General features: G+C 38.9%; 1 pseudogene across 1 annotated transcript; it reads right to left on the bottom strand.

Moving 5' to 3' along the window:
- Positions 1-12,439: 12,439 nt before the first annotated feature.
- On the bottom strand, positions 12,440-13,214 carry LOC308617978 (protein lin-28 homolog B-like; annotated as a pseudogene). The gene has a single exon. The product of its transcript is annotated as a protein lin-28 homolog B-like (transcript).
- Positions 13,215-13,455: the final 241 nt, after the last annotated feature.

The following is a 13,455-nucleotide window of genomic DNA, read 5'->3' on the forward strand; positions in this document are numbered from 1 at the left end:
GACTTCCACTTTTGCCTCTGATGGAGTAGGCTGAAGCAGACTAATATCTGTACTATGCAGCTAGATGTAAAACAAACAATAAAAAATCCACATCTGTTTGAAAAGGGAAAGCTGAGAAGAGAACCAGTATGTGGGAGGACAAGATCAGAGAGAGAAGGGAATCTCCAGAGAGGTGAACTGACATTTTGTGAGCCACCTTTTCTCTTAAGGCATTTGCCAATTCTAGGCATAGAACAAGGGACTGAGAAACCAAGCAGAGGAACTGCAGCTAAGAGTCAGAGCTTTCGGTAGATATTTGGACAATCTCACAGAACTAAAGAGATATTACAGGGGCTTTCCTCCTGATACCAACCAATTCTCTGATTGTCCAACATCAAGTGGTGTCCAACAATTCAATTCAGTTCTGACACTAACTACCTGGAGTTAGATCAGACCCCACAAGTTAATGGCTCTGTCCCACCAGACTGCCCCCACTTCAGATGCCAGCCACAAATGAGGTGCCCAGCTACTTGTATTGTATTTCCGCCTAGCTGACTACAGACCCCACCTCGGGTTCAATAATTCACTATAATGACGCACAGAACTCAGGAAAACACTGACTTTACCTTTACTGGTTTATTATAAAGCATACAACTCAAAGAAGCAGCCACATGGAAGAGACGCATGGGGCAGGGTATGGAGGGAGGGCACAAGGCTTCCCCATCCTTTTTAGGTGCATCACCCTCCCAGCACCTCAAAGTATTCACCAACCCAGAAACTTGTAGGGGTTTTTATGGAGGTTTTGTCACGTAGGCATGATCGATCACTAACCCTCTTCAGTCCCTCTGCCCTCTCCAGAGATGGGGAGGAGGATGAGACTGAAAGTTCCAGGCTTCTGATTAAGTCTTGGTTTCTCTGGCAACCAGTCCCCATCTGGAAATTATCTAGGGGCTCACCAATAGTCATCTCAACAGCTCAGCAAGTACTCCTTCTACTCCTACTCACTTAGAAATTCCAAGGTTTTAGGAGGTCTGTATCAGGAAAAAGGGACAAAGACCAAGCATCTTTCTATGATACCACAGATATAAAAACTGAATTCGGGGCTCAACTTCCACTTCCAGGAAGATGAAGTACATGTAATTTACCCATTCCTTTCACTCGACACAATTAAAAACTCTGGAGATTATATGTAAAACAAACTTAAAAAGACTCATGTGACCCACATGACCTAGCCATTCCATTCCTCTCTATCTACCCAGGGGAAATAAAAGCATGTGCTCCTACAGACTTGTACACAAATGTTCACAACAGCTTTATCTGTAACAGCCGAAGCCAGAAGTAATCCAAATGTCCATTAATGTGTTAATGGATAAATACAATGAAATACTACTCAGCAGTAAAAGAGAATACAACAATATAGATGAATCTCAAAATAATTTTGCTGAGTGAAAGAGGCTAGAAAAGAAAATACTACACATTGTATGATTCCATTCATATAAAATTTTAGGAAATGTAAACATAGTGACAGAAAACAACAACACAGTGGTTGTCTGGCTATTAAGGGTCAAGAAAGGTTGGGAGAGAGCAATTATAAAGTAACAGGAGGAAACTTGGACAGTTTTACAGGTATACATGTATGTCAAAATTAATCAAGTTATATACTTAGCATATGTGCAGTTTATCATAAATCAATTAGATTTCAAGAAAGCTTTTAAAATTAATTCTGTATTTTCCTATGTGTACATGCAAATTATAGTAAAGCATCTATAAGCTTTCATATTAGAACGAAAAGCATGGTTACTTCTGGGAAAGAGAATGGAATTGGGGTTAGTAATCCAAGTGGAGCTTTTCATTATCTGTAGTTTAATCAATACAAGGAGAGCACACTTATTCTCACAAGTGAAATTTAAGGTAAAATAATTACAAAAAAATGTGATGAATTCTATCATCCTCTCAGCGTGAACCCAAATTAGGAAGTGACTAACTCCATAGTATAGGCAGAAATGGAAAAAGAGAATGACTTTCAGAAAAAAAAACTTCAGAGAAGAAATAATACTTGGTATGAATCTTAAAGAATAGGATTCTTTAAGGAGAGGAAATCTAGAGATAATAAGCAGTATCTGAGAAGGATGACCGAGGGATCAGTGCAGTGTAGTGCCAGGGTAGGGCAGATACAGGGAGAATAGAGTGGGGGGTGAGAGGAGTTGAAAGCTCTGCCAGCAAGGAGCTTGCAAAGGATGAGTAGAACACATGACGAAGGAAGAGTCAGTGCTGTGGGAAAAATATGAGGAAGCTCAGAAAGCAACAGACAGCCACAGAAAAATTTTAGCAGAAACTTAATAGGATAAAATTTGTTTTTTTTAAAATCACCTTGGTGGCACTGTAAAAGGACACCTTAATAATTTGTGTGGGAGAAAAAGAGTTCCTTCCTTTAGCTCAGGCATTAGAATACAGAGAGAGTTGGAGTTAAAGGATCATTATAGTGTTAGAACATCTCACTGAGTGACTAAAAATACAGCAGTTTGGGGATTAGCTGACTGGGGAAATTATTACACAAATAACAGAGAAGGAAGGAGTCTCTTTGCTGTGTTTTTTTTTTTTTTTTTTAATTCACTTCATTTGTTTGGGATTTAGTTTTGCAGAGGTGGCAGTGGTTCGTTCCAAGCATAAAGATTTTTGAGATTTTTGCAATATCTGTGGATGAATATAAAAGCCCAGCACTTAGGAAAGAGGTTGGGTCATCAGCCAACAACATGTACGTATTAGTTGAAGCCCAAAGACAGAGACTAGAAGTTAGCTAAGGGTAGAGCCCCATAGAACAAAACTACTTAAAGTATAGGCAGAGAAAAAGAAAGATGTTGACTGAGAAGTGAGGTTGTGGCAGCTAGGGATAGAGAGCACATAAAAAGCAATGGAGAGGTGGAGAGGTCAAGAGTTTTAGCAAGAGAAAGGGCACCAGGAGGGTGAAGAGTGAAAGGGATCGTTGGAACTGGCCATTGTAAATCATCGATGGTGACCTTCGAGAGGGTCTTTTTGGTAGAGTGTGAGAGTAGAAGCCAGACTAGAGTTCGTGTTGAGGAAGTTGAGATGTTGACTATAGATTAGGCATTCAAATGGTCTGGAGGAGAAGAGAATGAAAGAATTAGGGTGGCAGCTTGAGAGGAAGGTTGGCCAAGGAAAGGAGAAGCAGCACATAGAAGCAGGAGTGGAGACAAGAGAATGGGGGATTGACTTGGGCAAAGTCCTAGAAGACAAAAGAGGACACAGTCAAGGGTACTGGCTCCGGCAATTAAGAAGGAAGTAGCAATGCAGGAGGCCACAGGTAGTGAGGAACAATTAAGCTATTTCATACCAGGTGACTGCCTCTTTTTTGTTTTTTGTTTTGTTTTTGGTAGGAAGTCAAATCATCTGCTAAGAGTGAAGACATTAAGGGTGAAATGATTTGATAAAGAAGACTTATAAAGGTTTTAGAACAGACCTCCATGATATTATGTGAGAAGGAGTTAAATAAGAATATATTAACAGCCCAGTTGGCCTAGCTGGGCTTCGAGATGTGTTTACAATGGCACCTGCTGGGCCCTTTGGTGACTCTAACCCCACAAGGCTTTATCACTAAGCAGAGGTTTTCTGGTTTCATGATGAAATCACCTGGGGCACTTTAGAAAGCACTTTCGCCTGAGTGCACATCCCAGAATACCCTGATTTAATCGGTCTGAGGTACTAAGAATTTTAAAAGCTCATTAGGTCATTCTAATGTGCAGCCAAGCTTGAGAAACACAGTACTCAACCCTCACTTCTTTCATTAGTTAAACCCAGGACTGAGTTCAAAACATTGAACATAGTTGGATTTAAATTAAAAAGTGAAACCTGGGCCTCCAAGATAATAATAAATAAATGTTCATCAAGAAACTTCAGGAATTATAACCATCTCAATGCTGCCCACATTCACACTTCAAAAGTTTATATTTTCATCACCTAGGCTTGAAGTTTTTGTATCCCCACATCAGCAAAACTGTCATAAAATCTAAGGAAATTTTTAAAACTTATCAACTATCTGTCAAATAGTGAAACAGGATGAATGATGTCAGGTTTATATTGTCCATCATGATTGATGCAGACTCAGCATATTTATTCAGCAAAACTATCATCTCGATTGTTCTGGGATTTTTTGTTTTTCTTGCTTATTTCTCATACTCTTTCCTAATCTAAAACAAATGTCATAAAAAGTAATATAATGAGTAAGACAAGAGGAAATTTCAGTCTGGGTTTTACAGTCCTGTCATTTAGAGTCTGGACGTCAGTTTTGCAAATTCACCTATGATTTTATAAACCTGGCAAATTGAGTCATTCTTACCAATTTCAGGAAAAAAGAAAATTATACACTCAAATATGTTTTCTGATTTTGAACACTAATTCTAACTGGGATTACCCAGTTTGAAACAAGCCACAGGTGATTATAAATAGAAAATTAAAAGTAAAGGGGATTGCTAAAAGGAGTCACAACGCCAGAGGCAAGAAACCAGAGCTAACACAGAGAAGAGACACAAACAGCTAACTCCCATTCAAAAAAAAGCAGACATAAGATCTCAAAAAACAAGTCATTTCAATTAAAGACAAATGGCCTTCATACCTCAAGATTCTCTAAGGCCTAATAGAGACCCTGAAACAAGGACAAATTTATGTTTAATATGTTTGGTTTACACACTTTGTGTTTGTATGAATATACACATATGTATGTGTTATATATATAAATATTGGGGGGCATACATTTTTTTAATTTAGAGAATTAATATATTTGGTTATACCATCTTTGAAAATCATAGATAAATAAGGGACTAGTTTATTTTAATCATGTTATGGCAGAATAAAGTCCTTGCCTCTGGGAAAAGCAGATGTGATGTCAATCTGTTAGAGCATCCTTTCTTCTGTAGCATGTCAGATAAACTCCCTCTGGTCTCAATTTTTGGGATCCATTAATCAATCAAATCATCATCCCTTTTCAATCTAAGATAGTTTTATTACCGGTTATTGTGAGTTTACACTAATCTTAGTTCATTTCTCAGAGATGAAAAGTAATCCTCTTTCAGGCTAGTATCATTTACATCTTTCCCTTGAGTTCATTCCAAATCAAAATGAAGGATGAGTTACTCCTAGGACACTTCCCTGTAGATAGTTGTCATCATGGTATACATCATCAATTGACTTTCCTTACTTTTCCATAGATTCAGAGATGCAACTTTTGAAGGGAACCTGGAAATTTTTACCCACTGAATTTACCAGTGTTCGTATAGTAATACCATCAGCAAGCATATGATATCTAGGACCTTTAAGAAAACACATGATCAAACCAAAGTGAATAGAGTAATATGTGCCCATGGAAGGTATTTATTAAGTATTTAACCAACATTCAAAAATGCATACTCCAGCAAGTTAAATATAAATGGATTTGTAAACTTCGGAGGATCACAAGAAATAATTCATGTCCAAAACTGAGACCTTAGTAGCATTCAGAAAGTTTTTTCAATATCTGAGAATCTTAAATTATTATACAAATGAGAAGATAAGGCCCGAATGTAAAATGGTAAAGCATACTAAAGCATTTATTTATGAAATAAAAAGCATCAATGTTCATTTCCAGAAAAATTATAGAAAAGGTAAATGCACTGAATAAAATATAATAAACATCCGTTTAAATGCATAGGTGAGCTTGCAAAAAATAAGAAAAAAGTCCAGGGGCCAAAGGAAAACAACTGAAGAATGAGCCATCTCAGGCCTGGGTTCAAGTTTACAGCACTCATCTGGTCAGTGAAGTTTAAGTAGCAGACGGTTTAATACAAAATACATTCTACAGGGCTTCCCTGGTGGCGCAGTGGTTGAGAGTCCACCTGCCGATGCAGGGGACACGGGTTCGAGCCCTGGTCCGGGAAGATCCCACATGCCGTGGAGTGGCTGGGCCCGTGAGCCATGGCCACTGAGCCTGCACGTCTGGAGCCTATGCTCCTCAATGGGAGAGGCCGCAACAGTGAGAGGCCCGAGAACCGCAAAAAAAAAAATAATAATAATAAAATAAAATAAAATAAATAAATAAATAAATAAAATACATTCTAGGACCAATGATACTCCTAGAACTCTAGGCAGAACAAATGCAAACCCTTTCAGGAGAGACTGTCCCTTAATCCAGGTGAAAAGGCGCACTAACTATAAATTTCAGCTGAGAATGAGCTTATTCTCATTCTCTAACAAAAAAGTCAGATGAAAGTGCTACCTTTGAAACAAGGTGCTACACTGAGTAGCTGTGCTTTCACTTATTGTTTTCTCTATGGTCACCCCAAGTGATCAAGTTGGTTTTGCAGATGTTACTTTCATTTCTAAATTTCACTCACTGCTCATTTTTCTCACTGTTCAGACATAATCTTTCTATATGACTTTTTTTCTGTATTATATCCTCAAGTCCTTACATGGTTGTGGAGTAGAAGCCAAGAAGCATGGAAGAACAAAGAAATATGGTCTTTCTTTTAACATCCAGGCTTATTCAATAACATATCAACTAGGAGTGAATTTCAACTAATAGGGTTAAAGTTAAGCAGTTACATATTTCCAGAGGAAAAAGTCAGTAAATAGCTTATGGCAATTATTTTTTTAAATAACTTGTTTTTGTGGTTATGTCACAGAATTATTATGGATTCAGTGTAACCTCCTGCACTTTCTTCATGCATATATAAGTAAAATGATAATGAATTAGATGTTTCAGGATCCTGAAGAATGCAGAAATATGAAAAATTTTCTCAATTATCAGAGGGGTAAATCGCTTTCACCTAGTTGAAGTTTAAAGTACATTTTATGTATTCCATTTCCTCAAATGTCAGAAATCTCCACATGGAATTCCATTTACTAAAACATATTATTTCCCAACTTTGGCAAATTGGCATTCTTGTACAAAGATAATTTTAGTGACTGACATTCTTCTTAAGGAAGGTGTAGGCAAAACCTCTGGGAGGTCAGCTACTCTCAGGAATAACAAGGACAGCCGCCTAAGAGCAGCAGTCCTAGATATTGCCTGAAGCAAGAAAGATATGTGTCTGTCAGAACGTGAGGACTCTGTGGTGGAGTCCCCTCTTTGCCCTATGGGTGAGTGTTCTCACCTTTTTATTCCAAAGGTCACCTCCAAAAGACATTCCGGATTACTCCAAAGGGCAACTTCAGGCAAAGTTCTGTCTCTTTTAGCAACTTCCCTGAGAGAATGAATTTGTTTACAGAGCAGCCAGCCACCTTAGTATATTTCAGAGTATGTGGGATAGAAATCTGAAATTTTAAATCAATCCTGTGAACAGAGCTTTTATTTCAGCTTTTACTTTGTAGGACACACAAAAAAATTATGAAGACTTCATACATTAATATACTTCAAACTACATAGGAGGAAAATACCAGATACAGTTAGTGAGTAAAAGGACAAATGTTTGGATTTCCTGGCATAAATGTCAAAGTTACTTATTATTTGTGTATTTACTTAGCGAACATTTACGTCATGTTTTTGCAGGACACAGTGCTGGGCACCGAGGGAATCAAAGGTGAGTAAGACATTGTCGTGCTCTCAGGGAGCTCATAGATAAAAATGTGAAGAGAACATTGTGCACCTTCACTTTGGAATATTTGTGATTGAGTTTTCTCTTGGCTTCTCTCCAGTTTCTGCCAGAAGTGGGTTGCCTGAAACTATGCTCTGTATCTTAGCGGTGGCTTGGGGCAAATTGCTTTTACAAATGTTATTAAATGGAAAGCAGTCAGGATAACTTGTGCTCCATATTTTTAAGTCACAGGAAAGTGACAAAAGGTAAGAGTCAAAACTTCTGCAATGACTACCTGAAGCCAAAATAACTATTTGATTTGGTACCAGAAAAGAAAAATCAGTTTGCTCCCAGGCTGGGAGGCTGGAATGGGGTAGGAGTAATATCAAGCCACTTGTTAATCATTATGCGGCTTATATAACCCCATCCATTTTTACTACATCCATGTGTAAGCCATAGTTTTGGTGTTTTTTTTAATGCCAACATTATATGTTTTATTTTTAATCAAGTAATTTCTTTAAACCTCAAAATAACCATAATTGGCAGAATAAGACATTAGGCATGAGATGTGAAAATAAAATCCACGGTCTGCAGGAAGGCAAACAGTACTTTTAGTCCATCAGGATGACTGTACATGAGTGAAATGCCATTCCGACCATCTACTCCATTTTTGCCCTTTAAAAACATACAGTTCAAGTGTTTCTTATTTTCACTTGTAAACAACATGAGCCAAAATGGACAATGAGGTCATCTAAATACTACACAGGATAATTTTAAAGCACTAGATAAAACACCATATTAAAGACATATAGAAATCAGTGTTCACTTTGGTCTCTATTATGGTTAAAGTTAATACCAAAAAGCAACACATACTAATTAAAGCCAGCTGGTGGTGGATGCCAGTGGTTGTTAGCTGTAATTCAGGAGGTAATCAACACCATCATTTTCAAGCTGGTAACTCACACATGTGAAGCCACAGATGTATTAAATGTCCTAATAGTTTCTCACAGTACAGCACTTTACCATAACTTTGCAGCTTTGCTCCAAGTAGACAATTTAACAACGATTCAGAGGTCAACCTCTCACTCTAACTGAACAACTATGACACAGATCACACAACCACCACATCTGAAAGAGGCTGCTGACAGCAATGTAAGACAGAATTCGATGCTTTTAACAAGTTGTTCTTCCCTAAAACAAATAAACCTCATTAAGACAGCTGGAAAGTTAATGTCCCTGCAGCTGCACTTGTACATACTTCCCCAAATTTTATAACCAAAGAGGAGATACACATATATTTTATGATAAACATTTCTTAGAGAAACAGTTAAATTAAATTAACTTTAAGACTTAATGAGATCTCCCATGTCCTGTATAATTCATCTTACAGCGAATGTTACAAAGTCTATTAACACTTATGGGCTTCTATTCACAAACTAAATACAACTAGCAGTAACTTGGGGTCACATTGGTGCAAAATAAAACTGGGCCAGAATACGAAAAACAAATCAGCAAAAAAAACACCCTATATTTATTTGTAGATGGACCAGTGCTAATAACATGATGTTTCTTGATCTTTTCCCCTACATTGCATGCCAAACTTCCAAGTTATAAGCAGGTGAAAATCCTTCTAAATCTTTCAATTGTAAAAATACATCCAAAGGCTTCTAGTAAAGACTAGAAATGCAAGTATATCTACTATAATCTGCCATGTAGCAATGAATAGCTCACAGGGCTAAAAGAACGGTAATGCCTCTTTCTTAGGAATTACAATTGTGTTGACATGGGGGGTGAGGTCAAGGGGCAACTAATTCACAGACCCTCTGCCCAACCCATTAGCAACTCCTGTAAACTGATGCTTCACACAGACCCTACCCCTCAGTAGCTAGAAATGGCATTGCACATCTACTTTATGTTCACTCCTTGGCAGCCAGTGCTAGTTAATTATGTGCCTGGGCTATAATGCTGCAATACACTTGGCCTCAGGGCAGCACAGACACAAATGAAGGAGACTGGCATCTTTCTTTGATAATTTTTGCCCAGCACAAAAACACTCATACAACCAATCTCTCTTCCCAACCTCTTCCCGCTATTTACCGACCTCTGGGCAAAGTAGCTATTTCCAAGATTGCTTGTGTGTTCTGTTTTGCTTCAGTAGAAGAGTCCCTCTAAGTCTTCAAACAAAATACATGATAACTTGAAGGAAATGCTGGGAGACGGCTAACTAGATGAGATGCTTCATTATTCACAAGTGTTTGTCAGAAAGGTGCAGTTGTGAATTGCTATCTATACTATAGATAACAAGGTGTGTACCAGAGCATTATCAGCCACTGTAAGGCTGGAGCAGCATAGAGGTGTGCTATGCATCAACTATGAGGTAGCCTTTTGCTGTAAACAGAATAATATTTCACCCATGTAAATGGACACTGTGCTTACGTCAGTGATATTCACATGTGCAAGGAGGTGAGGAAGTCTCCTTTAGAGTACTTTTCACATGAAATAAAAATAGGAGAACTGATATCTGATATTCAGAAATTTTGATCTATGTCAAACTCAGAGGTTAGTTATTACTAACATCAGTACATAATACTTATATAAAGGTCTAAGTTATTTGGTTTGTTTTGAGTAAGCAGCACTGTAGACTATTCTGTAAAGAAACAAAAATACTATATGGTATATTCCCTGAGCAAAGTTCTTTGTCCTGAGTGTGTTATGTAATAGTGATAATATTCTCATATAAAAAATAAACCCCAACTTTTAATCCTAAGATAGGTTTGGTATGTGCTTAGTTCAGTCTGGTGAGATGCTGAAAAATGATTTCAAGTTGCACCCATAAGGTCCATAGTTATAACATGTTTCTTTCTGTCTGTCTATTTTTTAAACCATGATCTCAGCTCTGAACTTTTTATATGTAAACAGGCAATGTCCAATTCCCAAGTCCATAATTTCCTATTTCTAATAAGGTCAAGGAACTTTGGTTTGAATTTTTAAAGTGGCTTATGTTTTGTATCTTTACTGTTAACCTGCTTATTATACCTGCTAAAAATTAAGCAACGCCACTTTGATTTGTCTACATAACTTAAATAAGCTTATGATCCTCACAGAAGGCAAGGAAGTACTTCTTTATCACATTCAATATCATCAAAGGTAAGCTTTGCCTCACAGCACACTGATATTTCAGTATGTCCCATGGAGATTCTCACAGACACTGTCAACTCAAGCTGCATTGACAGTGATATGGCAGCCCAGCTCTCCTTCTGTGTGGCTTGCTTGCTGAAATGGCAACAACCGTACAACAAGCCTCCCTCTGGCAGAACAAGTCGGGGAGGGAGCAGAAACTGTTCAGCAGAACATGTCTCATTTGAATCACGCTATTTTCTGGTTTTGATTATCTGAGCTTACACCAACAGGCTCATATACAACTATATTTATTGCCAATGTTAAGCATCGCCACTAATTGGTACCTTCTTGGAGATGTTTCCGAAAGTGTCCATAACATCTAGAACCAGGATGACACCAGAATGAATGTTTTTCATGACTGAAACCTGAAGGGACCAATACTATGACTGCCCCTCAGCCAGTTTATTAATATAACTGAGGACCAATCTGTGAAGCATCTCTGTCCCCATCACTGAATGTTCATCCTGAATCTCCCACATAGGTCCCTTCAGTAGCAGTACTGAGGGAATTCCCCTAAGATGAACTGTATTGTATAAAATACTCCTAGCTCTCTGGTAGGAGAGGTTTGGGAACCTCCTGCCCCAGGCTCATCACTCTAGTTGCCCGCCATCAAACACGGTGCTTTTTAATATTATTCAAGGTCATATGTAATTGGGCAATTGTGTGTATCCACTTAATTTCCATTCTCAACCCTGGCATTTTACTCACATCTGTGCTGTTTTGTTTGTTTTAGAAACAAGTTAGGTAACTCTCCAGGGAGAATAAAAACAGCCACCAAAAACATACACCAAACAACTGCAGTTTTCCTCCAAGGTCTTCAGTAGTAAACAAGGAGGCCTCCGCTCGAAGCGACGGTTGGAAGGACTGACTCAGTCAAGGGAAGCTGCTGTTGCCACAGTTCCTCAAAAACCTCACAACAGGTAAAAGATTATAACGAGTATTATTACAATCAAAACATATGAATTAAAAACACTGAAATATCGGCATAGAAATTACACATTCATTGTCTTTTCTGGAGTTATGTATACCAGATTCAAAAAAGCTTATGGCAGTCAGAGGCATATGGAGTTAAGGTACTGCCTTCAAAGGGGGTGGGGTGGGGGACACATTCTACAGATATTAAGAAAAAGAGGCAATCCCAAATTCGGGAGAACTGATGTCTTAAAAACCTTTAGTACCATATGATTGGCAGCTCTGAGATCTGAAGTATCCTTTGGTTCACACAGAAGGTAACAGTCATTTTTTTTTCCCTAATACATATAAAGGGAATGGTATTTCAAGAAAAACTCCAAGGGTTATTTTCAAAACCATCTAAAATGCTTCACGTGAATTTTCAGTTCTTGGGGATGTCCAATTCTGCGAGGGAGGCTGTGTGCTTCCATCTCTATACACACATATATAAAGACAAACCCTCTTTATATATATGTCTACATTCTATAGAAAATCCTCCTACACAGACACACAGACTCAGGCTCTCTCCCTCTCACACATGCACATACAGATACACAAAGCATCGCATCCTCTGAGTCACGTGACACATGACACCCTGCTCAAAGGTAATTTGCTTAGAGTGATTTGTCTGTTTAAAAAAATTCACTGTTCCTCAACAGGAGTTAAAAATCCCAGGTCAGCTGCTGTTTGTGCAATACTGTTCCCCTGTATCTGCATGAGGTAGACTTCCCAACCGGGGAGAGAAAATGATACATTGAGAAAAAGGGTCATGCCTTTTTCCATTTTTGAATGGAAGGCCCCGTTTTGCTTTGATCTTCTGGTGTTGCAGATGACTTTGTGGAGGAAGCTTCTGCAGGTGACGTGCCTGGCCACTCTGAGACCTCGGACCTCGCCTCCCGAGGAAACGGTGGTGACGGAGAGCCGTGCCCTCCCCCCACCTCTCGAGGGAACGTCGAAGTGCGTGGCTGGGGCTCTGCTTCCGGTCTTCCCTGAGAACGGGCGGGCGGCTGCACCCAGTTCTGTGAGGGCAGTTCGCCACCACGGGCGTGATGCTCAGACGGCAATGGCACTTCTCTGGCTGAGGAGGTAGACTACATTCCTTAGCATGACGATCAAGGCCACCACCATTGTAGCATCGGTCTCCTTTTGGTTTTCTTTTTTGTAGTGTCTTCCCTTTGGGTCTTCTTTCACTTCCTAAACAGGGGCTCCCACCAGTCCTGTTACCCATATTGATTCAAGGCCTTTGGAAGATTTTTTAAATGTGAATTCCACTGGTTCTCCTTCTTTTAGGCTTCTAAATCCTTCCATGAATAATTTGCTTTGGTGTACAAATACATCAACTAGAATATCCACGGGGCTTCCCTCTCGGTTTATCATGGCGATGAATCCAAATCCCATTCACACGTTGAACCACTTACAGTGGCCAGTTCCGTGCAAAATCTGGGATTCCTCCTCTGCCTGCTCTGGCAGCTTCCCGGGCTCTTCTCCACCACCTTTGCTTGCCCCTCCTGGGGCTGATGAAACCTGGTTGAATGACCTCATTGTCTTCTGAAGAACATTTAAGAAATTTCTGCAATGAAGACACTAAATACATTCTGTAAGATATTACTCGAAAACACTCAATATTTATCAACGTGCAGTTAAAAAAAATTTTTTTTGTTTTGGAGTACAAATCCTCCTAAGGCACCCGCATCCAGTGTTCCAGTCAATAGTCAGTTACTGCTCCTGCGAATGTATCGATTCTTCGTTGTTGTTTTCTTTTCAAAAGCAACCTAAGTCCAAG

Source organism: Mesoplodon bidens (genome assembly GCF_964165515.1).
Source record: "Mesoplodon bidens genome assembly, chromosome: 5".
NCBI classification, from domain to species: Eukaryota; Metazoa; Chordata; class Mammalia; order Artiodactyla; family Ziphiidae; genus Mesoplodon; species Mesoplodon bidens.